The 22561-nt window shown below is 36.0% G+C and overlaps 1 protein-coding gene across 2 annotated transcripts in view; it reads left to right on the forward strand.

Annotated features, from left to right (window-relative positions):
* LOC117570684 (myocyte-specific enhancer factor 2) overlaps positions 1-22561 on the forward strand; it is a 68367-nt gene that overhangs the window by 16868 nt on the left and 28938 nt on the right. For both annotated transcript variants that reach the window (XM_034252485.2, XM_034252484.2), the window contains exons 2-4: positions 1353-1410; positions 10118-10427; positions 22112-22162. The gene's annotated coding sequence lies outside the window, so the exon portion shown is untranslated. The remainder of the gene's footprint in view (positions 1-1352; positions 1411-10117; positions 10428-22111; positions 22163-22561) is intronic.

A 22561-nucleotide genomic window follows, 5' to 3' on the forward strand; every position in this document is an offset into this window, starting at 1 on the left:
CATTTTTTCTATTTATTTAAAGTCTACATATAAATAAACTATTTCATTTAATTTAAAAATAGAACAATAACAACATAAAACTTAAAGCCAAAAACTTTACATTAAATATGTTTAAATCTTAAAAGAACTATTATGAAAGTTGCAGAAATAAAATCAAACAGTGCGATATTATTCTTAAATTATACCAAATTTGTATTTCGAATAAGTACAAAAATATACCAAATGCTGTATTTGTATACTTCTACATACAAAATATACCACTTAGTATAATATACATATACCAGATTATGAACCAAAGCAACTAAGAACCGATTACCGAATCCGTTTTTTTTTTGTCAAATCAAATGATTTATTAATTAAATTATAAAATTTTTATCTGATTAAACTCATGGTTAGGAAAAATAACAAATAAGCTTTCCAAAAAATACTAAAATATACTAGTGACTGTATTTGGTACATTGAAAATACACCGTGGAGTAGAAAATATACCAGATTGTTAAACCAAAGCAACTAAGCACTGACTGCGACAATGTTTTTTTGTCATATAAATTTAGTTCTCCAATAACTTATATAATCATAAAGACTGGATTTGGTACACCGATATACTATTTAAAATATACCATTGAGCTTGAGATACTAAGGAGCATGATGAGGAATTTTAAAGACTGTTTTTAATACCCTATTTACCAAAAATTGGTATTTTAGGTAGAAAATACACTTGCTATTGCAATTCTTGTATAATTTGCTGGAATGGAAGTAGGCGGGGCAAGTATCTAAAACAAGCCTGAACCGCAGACCATCATAATAAGTGTTGTCAACAAAATTTAGAGCTCTTTCTCTTATAGTGTCTAAGATCTATGACATATTATGTCGCCTCGGCTGTTGAGGATGGTTAAGAACTTATATACTTTATTTAGTCGAAGATGAATCCTTCAGCCTGTTTTATATGCTTCTAGTTTATGTATAATATTCATTTCAAATTACAGAATTTATCCTGTCATATTTAATAAATATAGTTAAATATTACGTCTGACTTTTAACTGCTTGTTAAAACTTTTTGCACTAAACAATTATTTAAATATATTGTTGCAAAAACTTTCTTTTAGCCAATTAAAATATAATTTTGTTGCGTTCATCTCGTCTGTCAAGTTCTGTGATGAAATTCATTAGAGCGCATCATTCATTATTTGGGACAGTTAGAAAGCTGTGCAGAAAGTAAATAAAATTTGCATAGATCTTGCATTAATATTGAATAACAACTACAGCATTCAATGAGCTGATAAATGTATTTGGCCATGTTATATAATATTGAAAACAAGTTCTAAAATCTTTCTTTTTATTCACATTTGCAGATTGACAACTTTCTGTGGAGACGCAACCCATTGACGGCGGCGACTTTAAACCCGAAAGGTAACGAAACAAAAAATAAATGTTATGCAAATAATATTGAAACTTAATTGTATTTGCTTGAAATTAATTGCGGTAGATGCTGCTGTAAGTAATGCAGGAAACAACAAACAAACAAATAGCGAGCAACATGATAAAATTACTGTTCCGGAAATGCGGCACGTGACGAAGATTGAAATGCTACGCAATTAATATTGTTGTTGCTTGAATTAAACTCGTTTAATGCTCAATTTTAATAATTATGTTAGTTCTCACACAGCGCAAGAAAAGGGAATGAAGGGAGAAAGAGGGAAAGGGGTGGGGGATGCTGCTTAGGATGCTGCTGAGTGTTTGGTGCGCGCCATTTTGTTGTGGCAACTTCCGGTTCAATAGGGCGGCAAGAGAATACACATTTATTCATTTAACGCCTCATTAATTCATCACTTTCAATAAAATTTTACGCTTACATACATTTTGAGCACACACCTGCTAAGCGAATGTGTGTGTGAAAGTGTGTGTGTAAGTGTGTGTGTGCGTGTTAGATATTAACCGCAAGTAGTAACAGAGTAAACGTATTCATGAGTTGCTCCATTGGAAGAGGGACAATAATGCCGCAAAAGCTGCACAGAATCCTGCCTTCGCTTTAATTAAGCGTACAGGCTCAGTCTCTGTCTGTGTGTGTGTGAAACTCATTGAATTTCGCATTAATGTATTAACTTTTATGCTGCGCAAAATGTGAAGCATACTTTGAGGCGCAAAAGTTGCACTGACTTTAAAATTCAAGCAAAACTCATGCTGCCAGCACACGTGACCAATGGCTTACATAAGTGGGTAGTGAAAGGAAGGGAGAGAGCGAAAGAGAGAGAGAGAGAGAGCAGAAGAGGGAGACAGCCTGAGAGAGAGGGAAAGAAAGAGGAAGACTGACTGCATTCAGACGTCACATATTTGCCAATTACTTGAGGAAGGATTTTGACAATAAACAGACGCATTTTTTTGGCTCCCCTCTCTTTCCCGCTCTTGACAGCAACAACAGCAATAATAAGTAGAATAAGAAGAAGAACAGCAAGAGCAACAACAACAACAGCAGAAGCAGCAGCAGCGGGCGGGCGTCGTTTTAAAAATAACTCCTTGTTGGAATTTCCATAGAAAAAATCGTGCATATTGAAAAATGTAAAAATATTGATGTTTTCACTTTTGTGTGCTAATTTTAAATACAGAAATTGGCAGCAGCAGAAAGAAAGTTCATAAACATTGAGAGGCAGACGTCGGACACAACAAACGCGAGCGGTGGCATGGGGCAGGGGGCAATAGATAGAAGGGCACAAGTTGCAAGTGCACTCGGGCTGAAAAGAGATTGTTATACTTATTTGCATATTTTGCAGTGCGTCGGCGGCGTCTCTGATTGTAAAAATAAGTGATATATTTATTTACAAAAACGAAACTCGCGCACACTCGTCACACTTACACACTCACACACACACATACGCTTTCCAATTCCAAATGCAACACTAGAAATATTATTGAAACCACAGCGCAGAAAAAAAAGAAACCGAGAAATAAGAAGCGGAAAACAGAAAACAGAAACAGATGCTCAGGCACAACAAGCAGCAGATTTCCTTTCTTTAATTTAGTCGAAGGAGATCGGTAGTCAAAGCAACAGCAAGCAAACCACAGCACAGAACACAGCACACAGCATAGCAGACAACACAGCGTCGACACAACCGAAATACTTATACAATAACAAAAACAAAGAAAACCAAAAATAATACGAAAAATTGCTTTAATTTTAAAATATTTCATTGTAGTATGTTTATCTCTCTGCCTCTGTGTGTGTGTATTTGTGTGTGTGTGCCTCGGCCTTTCGATTTATTTCGAGCGATCGGCCAGAATTAAGAGCTTTATTAGCGCATCGGCCGAGCAATCAAACGCGTCGCAACGCGTTCGACAAAACGCAAAAAAAAAGGAATCGATTCCCGCTTTACGGTTTCCTTTTTGTGCCGGTAACGATAAACGATTAATTCACTATCGAACTGTGATTGTGATGTGCTATCGATAATCTAGTATATTTTATTCAGTATTCTTATGCTGTATTTGCCTAAAAATATACTTTATATCTATTAGTTTATACTTTTGATTCTATTAAAAGATAAACCTCTGCGTTTTCTCTTTGTATCGGTTGCGATAAATGATAAATAGCGTCTGCATTTTCTATCGAAATGTGATTGAATGTGCTATCGATAATCTAGTATATTTTATTCAGTATTCTTATGCTGTATTTGCCTAAAAATATACTTTGCTTGCCTTAGTGGAAACTCGTGATTCTATTAAAAGATAAACCTCTTTGGGTCTTCTCTTTATGCCGGTAGCGATAAACAATATACAACCTATGCAATATACATTTAATGTGCTATCGATATCTAGTATTTTTACTCAGTATCAATATGCGGTATATTCCCAAAACTCTTGTACTCTTGATTCCATTAAAAGAGAAACTTATTTTTGAAGTGTTGCCAACTTAGCAAGCCTTTGGGTTTCCTGTAACGATAAACGATAGTTAGCGGTTCAATTTACTATCGAATTGTAATTGAATCTGCTACCGATAATCTAGTATTTTACTCAGTATCAATACTCGGTATATTCTTAATGAAAACTCTTGAGAAAACCAATTAAAAAACATTAAATTTATATACTATCGATAATTTTTGTTACGTACTATCGAACTCCTAAAAATATACTTAACTTGTCTTAGCTTAAACTCTTTGAGAAAACCAATTAAAAGATAACAATCTTTATGCACTTTTGGCAGCTTAGCAAACCATTAAATTACCATCTTACTTTATTGTAATCCTCAAGAAAGTCCAAACTTATAAAAAGCGACAAGTTCGCAACGTAATTGATTATTAAATGGCATTGATAATGTGCCGTCCGTTATAATCTCATTAGGTTTCTTTTGCCATATTTTATGCAGCTAATATTTTCTTACCTTTTTTTTTGATTCGTCTTTGTTGGTGTGTTCTCAATTCATTGGCCGACGTCATTTGTGGCTTTAGGCCGAGCTCAGTGAAAGTGAAAGAGAAAGTGAAAGCCAAGCCGCAAATCCTTTGAGCAAACACTTGAAATAAGAAAAACGAGCAGCAATTCGCATGAAAACCCCATTAAAACGCTTTCGAAACGCTTAACTCGAGAAGCTTATCAAACACGCGGTGAAAGTAAGAGAAAGCCAACAAGGAACACAGAGAGAGAGAGAGCAAGAGAGTGTGAGAGAGAGAGAAGCTCAGCTGGCTTGTACAATTTTTGTTGTTTCAAGCATTTAACTCAATTGTTCAAGTAGGATTTTATTTTTATGTCAGTTGTTGTTGCTTTTGTATTTGTTGTTGTTATTGTTGTTGTTGTTGTTGAAAGGTGCTTCTTTCTGGCCGCGTTCTGCCTGCGGAATGGTTGGTTATTTATTTTGGGTTACCTCTAAAATTAAAATGGCTCAAAAACACACAAGACCAACACAAACTCACACACAACAGCAGCAGCAACAACTACAACAACAACAACAGCAACAACAACAACAAACAAGAGCGAACAAAAAAGCGTTTTTTATAGAACATTTATTTATAATTATACATTCTCGTTGTATATGCGATTTTCTGTGCCAGTAAAGTGAAGTGTAGGAAATATCGTGCACAGACATATTTTCATTTCGATCCGATCCGATCCGATCCAATCCGTTCCGATACGATCGCATCCGATCCTCAATACAATAATTATACATTGCGTGCGTGAATCAAGTGAATTAATAAATTGTGCATAATTGCTTAAAATATGTGTTATAATAAGCAACATAAAAAAAAAATAAAAATTCAATTCAAATTGCATTCTTTTCGTTATCGAAGGACGCGCCTCTTTGTCTCCGTCCGTCTCTTTCTCGCCCTCTCTCGCAGTTGCCGCGCGGTTCAATTAACTGTGCAATAATTGACAGTGTAAATTAACAACAATGTGCTAAATAATTCATCAACAACTAAAGTGATTCAGTTGCTGTGTGGGGTCAGCAAAAAAAAAAGCGAAAAAAAAATTGATCGATCTTTCTGTGTGTTGAAAAGTGAAAATCTGTCAAAGCAATAAAATTTCCCAAAATAAAGTCGAAAAGAAAACATCTGTTCTTTGTTGTTTTCCTACGAAAAATCGCGCAAAGTGAATTACAACAACAACAACAATAACGGGCAGCGATAACAGCGACTACAACAACAATGTTATTTAACATAATGTTGCCAAGCAATTGGCAAATGTTGCCAGAAGCTCAAATGTTGCCAACACTTGTGGCTGAACGCCAGATGGCGCTAGCTTTTATCACCGCACACAGATGGCGGCATCAGCAACACGATCAGCTGCGCAAACATCTTGATAGATGGCGCCACACACCAAATCAAAATCAATTGTAAGCAAGCTAGCAAAACAATTATTAAATTAACATTAGAACTTTTTTTTTCGTTTTCAACTTTAATGTTAATATTTGTGACGCACTCTCAACTTGGCTGCTGGCAATAAGAAGAGCTGTAAAGCTTCTTAGTTTCCAACTAATCCCTCAATCCACCTGCCGAGTGTTTCTATTGTATTTTATAAGTTGCTTTTTGTAGCTGCAGGCTATAACTAAGCGGTTTTACACAGAGTGTGAATGACTGAGCATACGTCAACAATAACAACAAATAACTTTTGAGGGATTTTTCATTGGCATGAGACGAGACACAATGTGATAAGCTCTTTGAGGATTTTACATCTTAAAAACATTTTGCTAGCTTCTTGTATGCATTTTAACGGGTAGAGGGCAAGTTTGTGAGGCTTAAAAATAAGCTGGTTGATTAATTTAATGTTTAAATTAACTAGAACCTTGAAACAATAAAACCAACAGTTGAAGTCAAGTTTGTTTCTAAACTCCAAGCAATCTATGTTCATTATATTTTGTGTTTTAAAAAGTTCTAGAACAAGTTTGAGCTTCTTTTAATCCCATGTTTTTGAAATATTCGACATTTAACTTATTTTTAGATTTAGATTCTTAACTAACAAATCACATATTTTCAAAAAATCATTGAATGAATATTTCAGCTTTTAACTAAGGCATCGCATTTAAAAAAAAAAACTCAAAGAAAATAAATACCTAACTAAATGATATATTGATATTCAAAATAAATAGTAAACTAATTTATATTCTGTATCAGTAATTTTCAATATTTAATACTAGTTAAAAAAATAATCGAATGATAAGCTAGAGTCACGATACATTAAAAACTACAGTATATATGATTTCTCAAAACTTTGATGCGATCAGATGAAAGTTGTAAAAGTTGCTTAAGAAATACTTTTGTATTACAAAAATTTCAATAGGATTTTAACTGCTTTAACTGACAATCTGATATGTTTAGTATTCTATAGTGTAATTTTTTGTAATGTAGTACAATATAATACCAAATATAGCCTTCTGTATATTTTAGTATTTTTACGTTATTAATAAATACCGAACTGTTATGCTCTTCTTTAAAATATCTTCGATTATATCGATTATCTTTCTTATTTGTTTCAATTTCTCTTACATACCTTATTACAAATCATTACAAAGTGAGCTCTACATTTATTTAATATTTGCGACTATGAAGTAAATAGTATGAACATTATTCTATTCTATTAATAAATCAATGAATTCCTTATCTACATTTGCCTTATTTTGTACCTCTACACACTCAATTATGCGCAAGGTGTTAAAAGTGCTTCTCTCGCCTTGCGCTCTATAATTTAATAGCTTAGTCAAGGATTAGCCACATCTAGAGGGCATCCTCGAACAGTTGTTTTTTTGGGGTTAGAAGGCGACATGTCTGCCATGCCAATCACATGCGTTAAGCGCTTCCGTTTCCGCTGTAATCCAATACGCACACACACACACACACACACACATACATCGAGACTCCACTTTGGAGCTGTGAGATGACGTTCCTCTCTATGTATGGGGAGACGATGTTGCAAACTTGTGTCGTATGTTGAGTATTATGTACTATTTCGAGTCGGTTGTGTGTCCCCTTTTTTTTGCGTTGTTGTTAGTTTTTTGTTTTTGTTTTTGGCACTCGCCTCGCCAAAAAAATGTGTTGTGCAAAAACTTCGTGCAATTCTTTGCGACCGAAAGAAACAACTAGAAGCATTAACGACTCTTTCTAAATTGCAACAAAATGTTGTTGTTTATTTACGCAAATTTGTGTAGACTTTGGCCGAATGCCAGAAATTACAAAAGCGCCTCACTGAGGCTGCTTACACTGCCTCTCCCCTGCTTCCCCCCTCTCTGTCTCTCTTGGCCGCTGCCCGCCAAAATGCGACGCCATTTTGCTCAAGCATTTCAAATGCCAGCCAAAAAAAAGAAGAAAAGAAAAGAAAAGCCCAACAACAACAGTCGAAAGATTATTGTATGAGTATATTATGGAAATATTTACAAGAATATTTGGTAACTTATTCATTAATTGTTGTGTCTCGGCCTCACATGATTTACACAATGAAGGGTAGCTGAAAAGTAGGCGAAGAGGAGGTGGGAGGGACAAAGAGAGAGAGAGAGAGAGGGGGAATGTGCCATAGGTGTGGGCGTGTGTGTGTGTGCTCTTTGTCCGTGTGTTTGTGTGAGGGAATGTCATAAAAATCAAGTAGTGAGAACGAAGAGGAGGAAGAAGAGGAAAAAAGCGCCACGAGAAAGAAGAAAACATTGACAAAAATGTCGAAAATCATGACAAAGAGCCGAAAAGTCGGGAGCCCAACAATTTATTATAGACAACTGTGTTCAGTCTGCATTCCATTTTGCCATCTCTCACTCACACCACTTTCTGCTCTCTGTTATTGCCATCTCGCTCTTTATCGCACTGGGCAAAAAGGAAAAACTGTAGACAATTTGGACCCGCTGGAAAAGCTCTGTTTGTGTCTGCTGTTGATGTTGTTGTTGTTGTTGCTGTTGTTGTTGCTGTTGTTGTTGCTGTTGCCTCCGCTTGCCATGACAACACACAACACACACGCACTCACACATACTAACACATACGCTTGAGCAGATACAGATACAGATACATCGATGCGAAAGATACAGAGATACAAATGCGGCACGGGGCCAGAACTGATCAACGTAGGTGGATGTGTATGTGAATGTGTGTTTGTACGAGTGTGTATGTGTGTAGATGGATGCGGTTGATGTCGCTGCTGCTGTTGAAGCATTTCATTAGCCACCCACACGCTCGACTATGCGCACACTCACACACACACGCACACATACACACACACATTCAGAAAGACACTACAGGAGAGCCGAGCGCCTGGCATGTGGGCGTTGAGAACAGCACGCGCATTTGCCTCTTGTCTATACCCTGTAAATCAAGTGCCCCAAAAATAAGGTATATATGCTACTGATATTGAGGGAAATTAGCTGGCAATAGCTCATGAAATTAAACAAATATAAAACACAACAGCTTCACTTAAAAGCTATTTCAGATTTATCATTTTTATTATTGTTTATCATTATTATTATTATACAATAAAATTATTAAATAATGAGCTACTATAAAAATAAGAATACTACTATACTATTACTATAAAATAGGAATAAGAATAAAAATCTCAATTATGAAGTGATTAAAAAACACTTTATTAGAATAATAGCAAAAGATGCAAGTGAACGTATTTTATATTGTAAAGGATAGTTAGGAATGAAATGGAAAAAAGAGGTTAAAGAGATAAATTTGAATAGGCAAAATAATATTTATTTCTGAACAAAAGGTATTTCAAATCTACATCATATAACAATTAAATATAAAACGATCATTTAAAGTTAGCTTCATTTCAATATTAGGTAAATTTACTTATACTCTATTGAATACCAAAAAAAACACATATGATTTTGGGTAATTAAATGTTACTCGTTATTACTACTTAAAGAAACAAATTCAAAGACTTTTCTTACTTTTCTATTTAGCACATCAAAATATGAACTTTATTTCTATATTATTTACTTCAATGACTTTTCACAACATTTGCCTGTTATTGTTAATAAAGACACATATATTTAAATAAATTAAACGTCAATAGAATTAAATGTTACCAATAAGTAATTTTGGATCAATAATATTTACTTTTATCTTAGACTTATTCATTATATTAAATAGTGAACTACTTTCATCACTTTCCCCCGCATTTGCTACTAGAAATTTTCTGCTCAGCATTTTATCAATATTTATTTTATTTCTAGACTTTTTCCACATATAAACTGAGCACTACTTTTTTGCTTGTATTTGCTATTATTGTTAATAATTATTCTTATAATTCAAATAAATCAAAAGTCTATTCAATGACTAAGTTACTTACAAGTTGTCACTAAGAGTTCTTTGCTCAGCAATTTTCACTTTATTGTTTATACAAACTTTCACTCTGAACGTCACTTTCAAGGATATTCTTACAGTCGTTGAAGTCTAAACTTTTGCACCTTTTGCCATCTGCCGCAAATACCGCAACCTCAAAAACCCTTAACTGTTTCACAATCAGACTTGTTGCATATGCAACAGGCAACAGAAACGTGTAGGCTTAAGACCCACAGGAAGCTGTCTCTCGATTCTCGTGTCGCAAACTCCATTTCAACCTTAGCCACATGACGTAAATAAGAATTGGTTTACTCCCTCTCAATATTGATTAATATTCTCACTCATTGTTGTTCTCTTTTCCCATCTCTTTGCAGTTGCACAATTCGACTGCAGCATAGGAGAAAAATTAGATGGAAATCGCAACAACAGCAACAAAGTCAGAGTCAATTGAAAGACGCCACAATAACAATAATTAAGTAAACTATATTCAGGAATCAGGAAATAATACACCTAAAAAAAAGTACACACAGTTCAAAGTGGCTTTCAAATTTTGCCATATTTACACAACAGACAAATAAATATATATACGTAGATATATTTATTACAATTATAATATGATGTTAACTAGTTGTCACTAGAAACACGTTGGACTTTTTCATGTTGCTCAACAGCGGCATTTGGCAGGTAAGATAAAAGTTGTGAAAATTAACTGAAATTGAATTATAAAAAAATATATTACAATTATAGAAGTTGATTTTAAATTACAATGGAATTTAAAATCGTCAAAAGTTTTATAAAAATAAATAAAATAAAAAGGTAATAAAATTATAGAAGTTGATTTTGAACCACAATAAAATTTAAAATCAACAAAAGTGTTTGAAAAATAAATTGAAACAATTTGAAAAATTTATTGAAAAATTTAAAAATGTATTCTAGTTATAGAAGCGGATTTTAAATCACAATAAAATTTAAAATCTTTGAAAGTTTGTAAATATTTAATGAATATTTTATTTTTGACAAAGTTAGTTGAATAATATTGTACAACTTTAAATAATTTTGAGCTTGAAAACGTTTTTATTTTTAGGCAAAATTCTTGAAATCAGAAATTGCTGATTAACAAAATTTGTTTAATACAGATTTGATCATAAGTTTTGAAATTAAGATGCAAATTTTAGATGGAAATAGATAGATAGAAGATATAAGAATGAAAAAAATTACGTTCTCAGAGTAAGAATAAAAATTTTAAATACAATTCTTCAAACTAGAATTTATAAATTCTTGAATTTTCGATGTTACATTTTTATTTTAAGATTGGAAATATTTGAAGAGTACTTTTATTGAAATAATTAAACTAAGAAGAAAGTTTTACAAAGATTACATAAAATTCTTGACATAAGAATTCAAGACTTAGAAATTTTTTAAATAGGAATTCGATCTAAAACTTTAGTGTTAGGATTACAAAAAACGTATTTTGTGTTTAATGATACGAAGAAAGTTTTGCGCTGCTTACATCAAATTCTTGAGATAAGAATTCCATATTAAGAAATTCTTGAAATAAGATTTCGATCTTGAGCTTAAAATTTAGTTAAAAAAAATGTATTTTAAGTTAATGATAAGAAGAAACTTCTTCTTCTTGAGACAAGAATTCCAGTACATAAATTCTTGAAATAAGATTTCGTCAATTAATTATGCTGAGCGTTTAATTTAGATCGGTTTGCAGCAGAGCACCAAATGTATTTTATACGCTTTTCTGTAGTTTTGTCAATTTGGGACAGTTCCTAGGATATTTCGAAAGTCGTGCATTCATTTTGTTGCTTGTAGATCTCGTGATCTCTCTAGCTAAAATCAGTTTTAACGAGCAATCACTGTACAGGCGAGTCGACACATTCTCGCATCGTGCGTATATACTGTATATAAGTTTTGGTATTACCGGGGCGAGACCTACAACAACAGCTGAGCATGTATTTTGTGTGCACAATGGACGGACGGACGGAAGGACAGACAGATGGACGGACGGACGGACAGACAGACAGACGGATGGACGGACAGCACACGCACAGCATTGATGTGGGGCGATGGTATTTCTTGGCGTTCAATTAACGTAAAACATTTGCCAAGAAATTTCTTGCGTCTTTTTGGCTCGTTGGCCCGTTTCATTGGGTGGCTTTAATGCCATGGCAACAGCAGAAGCAACAGCAGCAGCAGGCAAACAGGCAAATGCGAAAAAATTAAGCGTTAGATTACAGCTTTAATGAGAGCAGAGCATCGATGTGGATAGATAAAGAAGCAATTCAATGCTGCATAAAAATAAAAGTAAAAATCTGACAACTTTTACTTTTCACATTGCGCATTTCCAGTTGATATTATTTATAAGGCGGATATTATTCCTTTCGCTTTTTTCCCCCAAATAAAATGATGAACACACTCATGAAAAAAGGAGGCAAATGAAAGTGCGTCATACAAACATTTGAAAATACACAAAAAAAAAAAAGAAAAGCAAAATATTGAACGTCATTGCAGGCAATTTGGTTGAAATGTTTCCGTCTCCCTTCCACTTCCACTCACACACGCACACACACACACACACGCTTTCTTTTGCTCGCATGGAAATTATAAAATATTCATGCATGTGTGTGTGTGATGTCAGTATACTTTTTGGGGGGAGGAGGGTGGCAAATGATGCGGGGCAACATCAAGAATTCAAGCACGCGTCTTGTGTAATACTCAAAACACACACACACACACACTCACACATATGAATGCCATGTGTGTGTGTGTGTGTGTGTACCTGAAGCGAAATCTCATAAAAATCTGGCCGAATCGCAAAGCAAATGAGCAGTCGAAATTTTCAGCTTGCTGTTGTTGTTTACGTGCAATTATTGCGCGCGACGACCGCAATAAAAGAAAATTAAAGTTTTTCCCCCCATTTCTCGAATGTTGTTGTTGTTGCTGTTGTTGTTGCGTATCGTTCGTTCTTTCAATTTTCTTGCTGTCAGTCCATGTCGCATCTTTTGGCTCGAGTTTTGATGCTGCTCCTTCCCTGCTTGCACTTTTCCTTTTTCCGCTTCCCTCCCCCACCATCCCTCAGACGTTTTTCATGCCTGACATTTTGTGTGTGCATTTTGCATTTTGCATTTTGTGCTCGACGTTCTGCCATTTCATTTGCAGCATCAAGTATTTTGGCCCTGTTCCAAAATGTTTGTGTCTTGTTGTCTTCTCTGTCGCCGCAGACAACGATGCCGACATCCAATGGGTCCTCTGCTCATGGGGACAGTTAGTGATTAAGCGTGAAAATATCAGACTCATCACAGAGTGCAACTCACAACACACTCTTGCACAGCCAAAGAGCTAAAGAACCAAAAGAATAACATGCAAAAAAAACCAAAACGAAAAAAAAAAGAAATCGCAGCGCCAAAAGACTTTGCAAAATGGCGACACTTTCATCTTGTTGTTTTTCTTTCTAGATTCATTTGTTTATTTGTTCTTGTCCACTTTTCTCTCTACTATTTGCGAATTAGGAATTGTTTTTCTTCTGCCTCTGCCAGATTTCGCTTGCATATTCGAATAGTTGTTTCATGTCTTGCCTACTGTACCCAACAGCGATCTCACAATTGACAACTTTGCGCCTCGGATTGACAACTCATAATTGGTTTTACTTGGCCCAGCAGCTGTGGCCAGCTTTCTTTATGGTCAACAGGCAGAATTTACAGCTGTTGATTTTTGTATTTTCGCAAATTCTAAAAAACTGTTAGTTAATTATTAGTTGGACTATTGAATATTTAAGCAAGCTTTTGTATCTCTTTAATTAGCTAATCAATTTGATAATGAACTGTCTGAAGTCGTTTAACATTAGCTAAAAGGTCACAAGGAATAAACATGACAATATAAGCACTTATTTCAGAGCTTAGCGATTGTTACCAATGGCTTCCCTAAATTAATTGACAGGCGAGTAATTATACCTGCTACACATTGTGTCAAAGGAAATGTATATAAGAGACAGAAGGAGCCATCTCCGACCCCATAAGGGTAAACATCTGGTATATTTGGTGCTCTGTGGTATATTTTGATTATAGTATGTTGTTATATTTCTGGTACATATTGATATTTTTGAGTGCTAGTTATTTCGGTATATTTTAAAGAAAACACTGGCATATATTTGGTACATTTTAGTATTTGTGAGTTATACTAATTTGGTATATTTTAAAAAATGTTGACTTTCAGTATTTTACTTTACCTAAAATGGGTAGCTAGAATCTCAGAATAGAGCAAACTCAACTGTAACTTTTTTACTTGTTGAGAAATTCGATTTTTCTAATGACAAACTTGTTATTATCAAAATACCATTTTAATTTAAATGAATTTCATTTTACGATAATAACTTAACGAAACTAATATAAGAATCATTTATTTTCTACAGAATATATAGTTTCACTCCAATTACTTCTAAAAGTGGAGAATTTCAGATAATTCAATTTTGAGAATTCCTAATGTAAAAGCTGCATTACTATAGCAATTTCTTTACCTGAGCTGATGAACTAATTAAGAATTTGTCCAAATTCGAAATCCCTTTGATTTTCTCACATTCTTGCAAAAGTATAACAAAGATCAAGTATCATTGCTCTACGATGTTGCTGCTGTATATTTACTGTATTATTTTCCATGTGTTTTCAGCACAAACACACACACATAGGGAGAAACAAATTGTTGAATTTACTGTATACAGAAATGTTTATATGAAACGTCAGTAACAAGAGCAAAACAAAATCTCTCTACAGTATATAGTAAGGCTCATAGGTATGTGTGTGTGTGCTTGTGAGTGTGAGTGTGTGTGTGTGCCTGCAGCTGCGCAAATGGCGACGACTTACAGCAGATGCAGCCGATCCAAAAGGTTGTAAAGGGAGCACAATTGATGATTTTGCAACTGTACTCGGACTCTTGGCAGTGTTTTCGTAACGCCTTGCGGCACGGCAGCACCTGTCTTAGAGGCCAACAGGGGCAACATTTAGTGTGGGGCATTTGGAAAAATTTCGAAACGAAAGCAACAACAATAACGATAACAACAACAACAACGACAGCAGCAGAAGCAGCATCATCAACAGCAAGAAGAACAAGCCGAAAAAATGTTGTTTTTCAAGCAAAAGCACTGTAATTTAATCAGCAAGCAGCGCGGTGAGTGCACAGAGGGGGGGGAGAAAAGAAAACATCGCAGCCAGCAGCCACACACACACATATACAAATGAGTGACGTACATGGATGGGGGACCAAAGCAGCGCCACGTAATGTGACTCACATACACACACATACTCACACAGAGAGAGATGTGCGCTCTCTCTCACCTATGCGATGATCAGCCGCAGCAGCAGCCGCAGCCAAAGCGTTGTCTATATTTAGACAGCAAATGCAAATGGCGGCCAGCAAAGAGAGAGCGAGAACAATAGCGAGAGCATGAGCAGGATGGCCAGAGCGAATGTGAGAGAGCGCTAGTCGTCACATGCACATGCACACATGCACGCATACATAGACAGTGGCTGGCAACTTTTTGCGCATGCGCTTTGCATCGTGGAGGGGGGTAAGGTGTGTGCGAAGAAGGGCAGAGAATGTGAGCTGATCGCGTCCGCCATTTTGAATAGTCGCAGTCGACGCAATGCGCGTTAACTAACGCTTAAGACTTTTTCTTCTGCTTCTGCTTCTGTTTCTGCTGTTTCGTTTTCGATCAATTAGCGCTGTGCTTTATAAATAAAAATCAACAGAAAAAGGATAATTTTTATAGATTTCCCCCCTTCTGGCCCGCTCTGTTGTCTGCTCTTGCTTCTTCGTCTGCTACGGTGGGTTGTGTGTATTTCTGAAAATATCCATAACTAAATTTAACATTTGTTTTTGTTTTATATTTAACTTGGCCCGTCTTATTTTGGCCAACTTGTTGTTGCTGTTGTTATTCTGTTTGCTGAATGAATGGCAGACAACAGGTCGCAGCTTATAAATACTTACAGCCCCACACACCACACACACACACACTCGGACTCCCTCCCCGTTCATCTACTCATTTACTCCCCTTTCGCAAAGTATAGTAAAAAAAAAAAGAAATAAAATTATCAATTGTGTTTGAATTGGTTTTTGGCTCTTGCACTTTTCACTCGCCTATTCTATTGAAATAAACAAATTGATTGCTAATTGTGTTTCCATTTTATTTTTACACAATTGTATTTAGCATTATTTTTTTTTTTGCTGGCAGTTATTTTTATTTTGCTTTTATAGATATGTGCGATACATATTTTTAACAAGTTGGCACGTGCCACAGCTAAATCTGAACTTTTATTTATGCAGCGCCACAGCCACAGGCTACAGATACAGATACACATCGAAAGATACATAAACAGACAGTTAGACATTCTTCTATATACACATACTCGTTGTCTGCATCATCGTTCAATGTTGTTTTCCTTTTTATACCCGCTACCCATAGGGTAGAAGGGTATTATAACTTTGTGCCGGCAGGAAATGTATGTAACAGGTAGAAGGAGGCATCTCCGACCCTATAAAGTATATATATTCTTGATCAGCTTTAACAGCCGAGACGATCTAGCCATGTCCGTCTGTCCGTCTGTCCGTCTGTGTGTCTGTGTGTCTGTGTGTCTGTCCGTCCGTCCGTATGAACACCTAGATCTCAGAGACTATAAGAGATAGAGCTATAATTTTTTTTCGACAGCATTTGTTATGTTTGCACGCAGATCAAGTTTGTTTCAAATTTTTGCCACGCCCACTTCCGCCCCCGCAAATCAAAAAAATCGAATAACAAGCGTAATTTTAAAGTTAGAGTTGCGAATTTTGGTATATATAATAATAACTATAGTAGTTTTGATTCCTGAAAATTTGGTTGCGATCAGATGAAAATTGTCGAAGTTATTAAAGAAATACTTTTGTATGGGCAAACACGCCTACTTACTAGGGGTCTTAGTTGCTTTAGATGACAATCTGGTATATTGTGCCGTCTATGGTATATTTTGAATGCGGTACTATATCAATATACCAAATATACTATTTGGTATATTTTTAGTATTTTTGCAGTATATTCGGTATATTTTGAGAAAATTATCGCAAAATATATTTCTTTTATTCAAAATGGGTAGCGGGTATCTCACAGTCGAGTGCACTCGACTGTAGCTTTCTTACTTGTTTTTTCTCAATTTTATTGTTTGTTTTTATTGTCTTGTATTATCCATGTTGTCTTCCCATTTTTTTTTTTCTTTTTTTTTGCATTTTTGTTATTGCAACCAACAGCTGCTGGCTGGGTGGTCCAACGATTTCCAGTCGAATGTTGTTGTGTGGATGGTGGGAGGTGGCGAAGAAAAGCAAAAGACTGAGCCAAAAAGGAGGCCTGTCGTTGCTTGTGTGCGCATTGAGTGCAAAATTATTGAGGACTGTTTGTGCTGCTTCCTAATCCGCTGCGCCAATCTGTCTACAGTTAATGTGCGGGGCATCAACTGCAGAGGAAATTCTTATTAGTAAAATAATATTCAGATGTTTTTGTATTGTTTAAGCTTTTAAAGTTCTGGATATGTCATGAGTATCGTTTATTAGTCAAGGAAATTTGGCGTATTTCAAAATGGCGAAGCAATGATTTTTATACCCGCTACCCATAGGGTAGAAGAAAAATATAACAGGTAGAAGGAGGCATCTCTGACCCTATAAAGTATATATATTCTTGATCAGCATCAGCAGCTGAGACGATCTAGGCATGTCCGTCTGTCCGACTCTCCGTCTGTGTGTCTGTCCGTCTGTCCGTATGAACACCTAGATTTCAGAGTCTATAAGAGATAGAGCTATAATTTTTTTTCGACAGCATTTGTTATGTTTGCACGCAGATCAAATTTGTTTCAAATTTTTGCCACGCCCACTTCCGCCCCCGCAAATCAATAAAATCGAATAACAAGCGTTGGCCGACAATCTGGTATATTGTGCCGTCTATGGTATATTTTGAATGTGGTACTATATCGATATAGCAAATATACAGTTTGGTATATTTTTAGTATATTTGTATTTTTGGTATATTTTGAAAAAAAAATACAGCAATATTTTGTTTTTATTCAAAATGGGTAGCGGGTATCTCACAGTCGGGCAAACTCGACTGTAACTTTCTTAATTGTTTAACTATAGAATAAGCAGAGTACTAAGCTATAGAAATTTTACTATATTTTATTCCAAAAAAGTTTCAATAATGTAAAGAAATCTAAAGAAATTCTATATTAAATATGTATAGTTTGTAAAATTCATGTTTAATAGAACAAAGACCTTAACTATAATAGAAAACTAGCATAGGAATGTATAAGAAACCTTTTAAAGCTTTTATTGTAATTACTCATTACTTTGAAAAGCTTTCATTGTAATTACTCATATCCATCTTGTATTGTAGAGAGTACGAATAATATTCATTAGCTTGCTGTTATCAACTCAAAAAGAGAGAGATTTGACTATGACTTCTAATTGTATGATTTTTCTAAATTGACTCACGGGATGTACATATATATATATATATATATATAGAATAAATTCACTTCGCCTAGATGTAATATTGAGTTCTATTTTGAGTAGTTCCGCCCCGAAGTCGTCATAAGCGTAGAAATCAAATTAGGAAACACAATATGACACATCAACAAATTATAAAAATTATGAATGTCTCAGCGAGGGGGAAGAAGGTGCTAGGGTTGGAATGAGAAAGACAGGGAGGAGGTGGAGAAAGGGGAGTAGGCAGAGACTGTCGAAAGGATTGCACACAAAATGAAACGTGTTCCGTTTTTCCTACGTTTGCGGCTGCAACTCAAAAGTTGGGGTGGGCAAGCAACAGCAAAGCAGATCCGACAGCCTCCTCCAAACACACATACAACATATACATATATACTATATAATGCACTTCCTTAAGTGCGTTTCCCCAAGGCAGAGGCATATGTAGTCTTACCTCACAGCAACAGCAGCAGAAGCAGCAGAAGAAGAAAAAGTGCAGCCATCACAGAAAATGCCACGTAGAGCACGCGTGAGGCGGACAGAGATTTGCTATGGGGATTACGATGCGTCTCTATATGTTATATGGGAAGACTGCTCAGTTTACTAATTGCTTCCGCTACTGCAACTGCAGCGGGCAACGCTTTGCGGCGGCTGCTGCTGCTTCTGTTGCTGTTGCTGCTTGAAGTTTTTAGGGGTCTAGAGATTCATTTTAATTGCATTTCTTTTAACGGTAACATCAGCCAGAGTCCCAACAACAAAACGAGAACTGAGCATCGAGCACCGAGCATCGAGAGCAGTCCCAGGCGAAGTCAACGTATGGCTGTTGCCAACGTGTGTGTATGTGTGTGTGTGTGTGTGTGTCTCTTACCCCGCCCTGTGTCTGGGCAATGCGCTATCGACGGTGCCCGGACGGCGACGTCAATAACATTTGTGTCTGCAGACACAGAAGTATATACATATACATATATTGTATGCTTATGTATGTGACTGAGAAATCAAAGGAAATGTTCATACATAGAGTAGCTTATATGTACATATATATTTTCCTGCCACAGCAGATCTCTGTCGAAATCTACGCTCGCCATGTTAGGTGAGAAAACTACACACACACACACACAGATGATATAGAGACAGAGACAGAGAAATGCGTCCCAGGTCATAAAATGAATTGAACGTAGCACTTGAGTATTTAGTTGGCAATGCATTTGCGATCAAGAAAGGAAGCCAAAGGATGTGCACACTTGAGATGGAGACGGGAGCCGGGAAATGCGCTTGCTTGAAAACCAAATATTTGTATCAGCTAACCGATACGCCATCCCTCTCTCCTCTTCCCTTCTCTCTGTCTGTTTGTGTTTTGTCTATCATTGACTTTTTGGCACATATACGGTTCATTTCATGAGCCGAATCTTGCGCCATGTGCTGCGTGCCAACAACAACAACAACAACAACATGAGCAACAACAACTACAAATTGTGCACACATGTTGCGTATGTTTTTTGGTGTTTGGTTCGCTTTTACAGCCTCTGACGAGACAACAACACTCTCGGTAGTTCCTTCTGTTTCCCCTGCATATATATCTTTTTTTGTTTTTGGGGTCGACATGAGACCAACAGCTGATTGAGCATACGCACTTTAGTTATAAATATAGTAAATCGCGTGCAGGATTTCCGATTTGTTGCTTAGCTCTGTCCGCCTGTATAAAATTATCCATCAACAGCTGAGCAACTGACGTCACAACATCGCTCTCAGCTGGCCATTGATTTTATTTGATATTGTGTTCGTCTTTTTTTTTTAACGAGTAATAGTGGGCTGAAAAGGGAAAGTGACGAATGATGTGCATTTTGATTTGACTGAGTGACAGATGTGTCTATTGATTTCTTATATACTCTGCCTTAAAACTATGAGATACTATTAAAGATTTGAACTTTGCTTTGCAGACGGTGATTAAAGCTTGCCTAAAGTCAAGAATGTTTCAACAATAAATTCTTTTTACAAAAAACTAAACTGAGCAGCTTTCAAAATTCCAGCCTTAGCTCTGCTTATTTCTCTCGTGTATAAAAACTTTATGAGATAAATATATTTGCTTGAAGAATGAACGAAAGCCTAGTGCTTAGACTTAAGTAATTATTTTTGATTTGTGTCATTCGTATTTATTTGCAAAACTTGTTCAAAACTGTATTTGATTGCTGGGCAAAGTTTTGCTATTAGCCTTGATTTGAAGACTGCACAAGTCACTCACATTTCTATACGTAATACTTATGAAAAGTTCATCCAGTAACTCCCTAATGCCACATCAGTCTTCATTCGCATTCGTTCTGATGTTATGCAGAACAGAGAACACAGAGTCGAGCAGATTTATGCATGTCTGGTGCGGTTTGATTCGGCTTTAGCCATGTGAGACACTCTAAACCCCGAGCTGTCAATGTTCTGCTGCCAAGCCGGAATCATCATGACAATCGCATATTCACAAAAAGAGAGCAAACGAGAAAGAGCGAGAAGAGAGAGAAGAGAGTGCAAGTGTTGTGTGGAGGCTGTTGTGGCTGTCGCTTTGCATCAGGCTGCAAAGATTTATGGTATCCTTTCAACTTTAAACTCGCTTTTGCGCTGCACAAAGAGACAATGCCCCTCACTAAGTTGGACTCATGCAAAGTGCGAGAGTGTAGCTTGTGTGTGTGTGTGTGTGTGTGGCACATGGCGTATTTTAATACCCTGGAAGGGTGAACAACGGGTATACCTGATGTGTAAAAGGATTGAAATAGAAGTCAAGGGAAAAAATCCTTTTTTGAGGCAGCTAAATGTTTTTGCATACTATTTTTGTTCCTAAACTTTTATTTAGAGTTATCAACGACACTGTTAAAAAAACATATAGTATTTTCTCTATATTACACTTTTGGCACAAAAATAAAGTATTCAAAATTCTGTTTTTAGCATTAAAATTCTTTGTTTTACTGCATACAGCATGATTTTAATATGGAGTTTTTAAAAAATAAAGAAATTCGTAAATTTTTGCCAGAAGATATTAACATGTATTGAACACATAACAGTAAAAACCGAAACATTGATTATTTAAAAAGTTATTTTGATTTTTTCCATTTTATTGGAGAGCAAGAAATCTTCAGTTGAATGTGCTCAAATAGACATTCACATTTTTAATAAACGCAAAACAGTGCGAAAGCGGTATTGTCGTTAAAATATACCAAATTGATATATCGAAACACATTAAAATATACCAAAAGATATACATACATGGTAAAACAACACAGTACTGCATTGAAAATATGCCGTTAAGAGCAAAATATACCAGATTGTCAACCAAAGCAATTAAGTTCGTTGTTGCTTCTTAAAATTACTTGACTATTATAAATATATATAAAGGATATATGAGCTTACTACCATATTTAACAATGGGTATCTAATTAAACCTTAAATTCATATCCATATCCATTAGCTAGTTAAATGCCACTTAAGTGCAGGGTATTTCAGAGTAGAGCAACTCGAGACAGTTTCAATTGCTGCAGCGTGGTTAAGCCAGCTCAGGGGGGCCAACTCTTTGGCCCGTTTTTCGGCTCATCTGGCTGCTTGGCTGCCTGACTTGGGTCCCCTTTGCAGGAGGTTATGGGAGACACGCGTGTGCATTGAACTGATCGTCATAAATTGCGTGTTTTGCTGGAAAGTCGAGCACGCCTTCGACTTCGGCTTCGACAGGCAAGATTAATTGGCTGGCAGTGTTGTCGTCATGCCAATAGAAAATTGAGTTCTTTGAGCACTCATTGTATTCATTTGATTCACTTTTGAAACAAATTCTCTTTATATTGTTGTTGGTGTTGTTGCTCATGCTTTTTTCTCTCCCATTCTTTATTTCTTTGCAGTGGAACTTTTTGTACCTGTTGTTTGCGCACGCAAAAGGAAACTTTAACAAGGTGAGTGTGAAAGGCGCCCCCCAGGCTTTGAGTCTTTACCTCCCCCGCGGGTACTGTCCTCTCTCTCTCTCGCTCTCTCTCTGCTACTTGTGCTTGCTTCTTTATAAGTGAAGAGAAATGAAAAGTTTTGTATCTGCTTCATGGCTTAACTTGAAACGCACAGCACGTGCCGCGTATTATGGAGCATCTTCTGCTACTTCAGCTGCTATGAGCTGACAGTGTGTGTGTGTGTGTGCGAGTGTGCAAGTGTGTGTGTGTGTGTGTGTGTTTGTGCACAAGGCAAATATTTACACTCAATGGAACATAATAAAGACATTAAAAATATATCATATTATGTGAGGCGTCGCTTCAGGATGCGTTTGCAAGTATGCCATTGTGTTTGTGTGTGCCTGTATGTGT

The sequence above is a fragment of the Drosophila albomicans genome, chromosome 3 (assembly GCF_009650485.2).
Source record: "Drosophila albomicans strain 15112-1751.03 chromosome 3, ASM965048v2, whole genome shotgun sequence".
Taxonomy (NCBI): domain Eukaryota; kingdom Metazoa; phylum Arthropoda; class Insecta; order Diptera; family Drosophilidae; genus Drosophila; species Drosophila albomicans.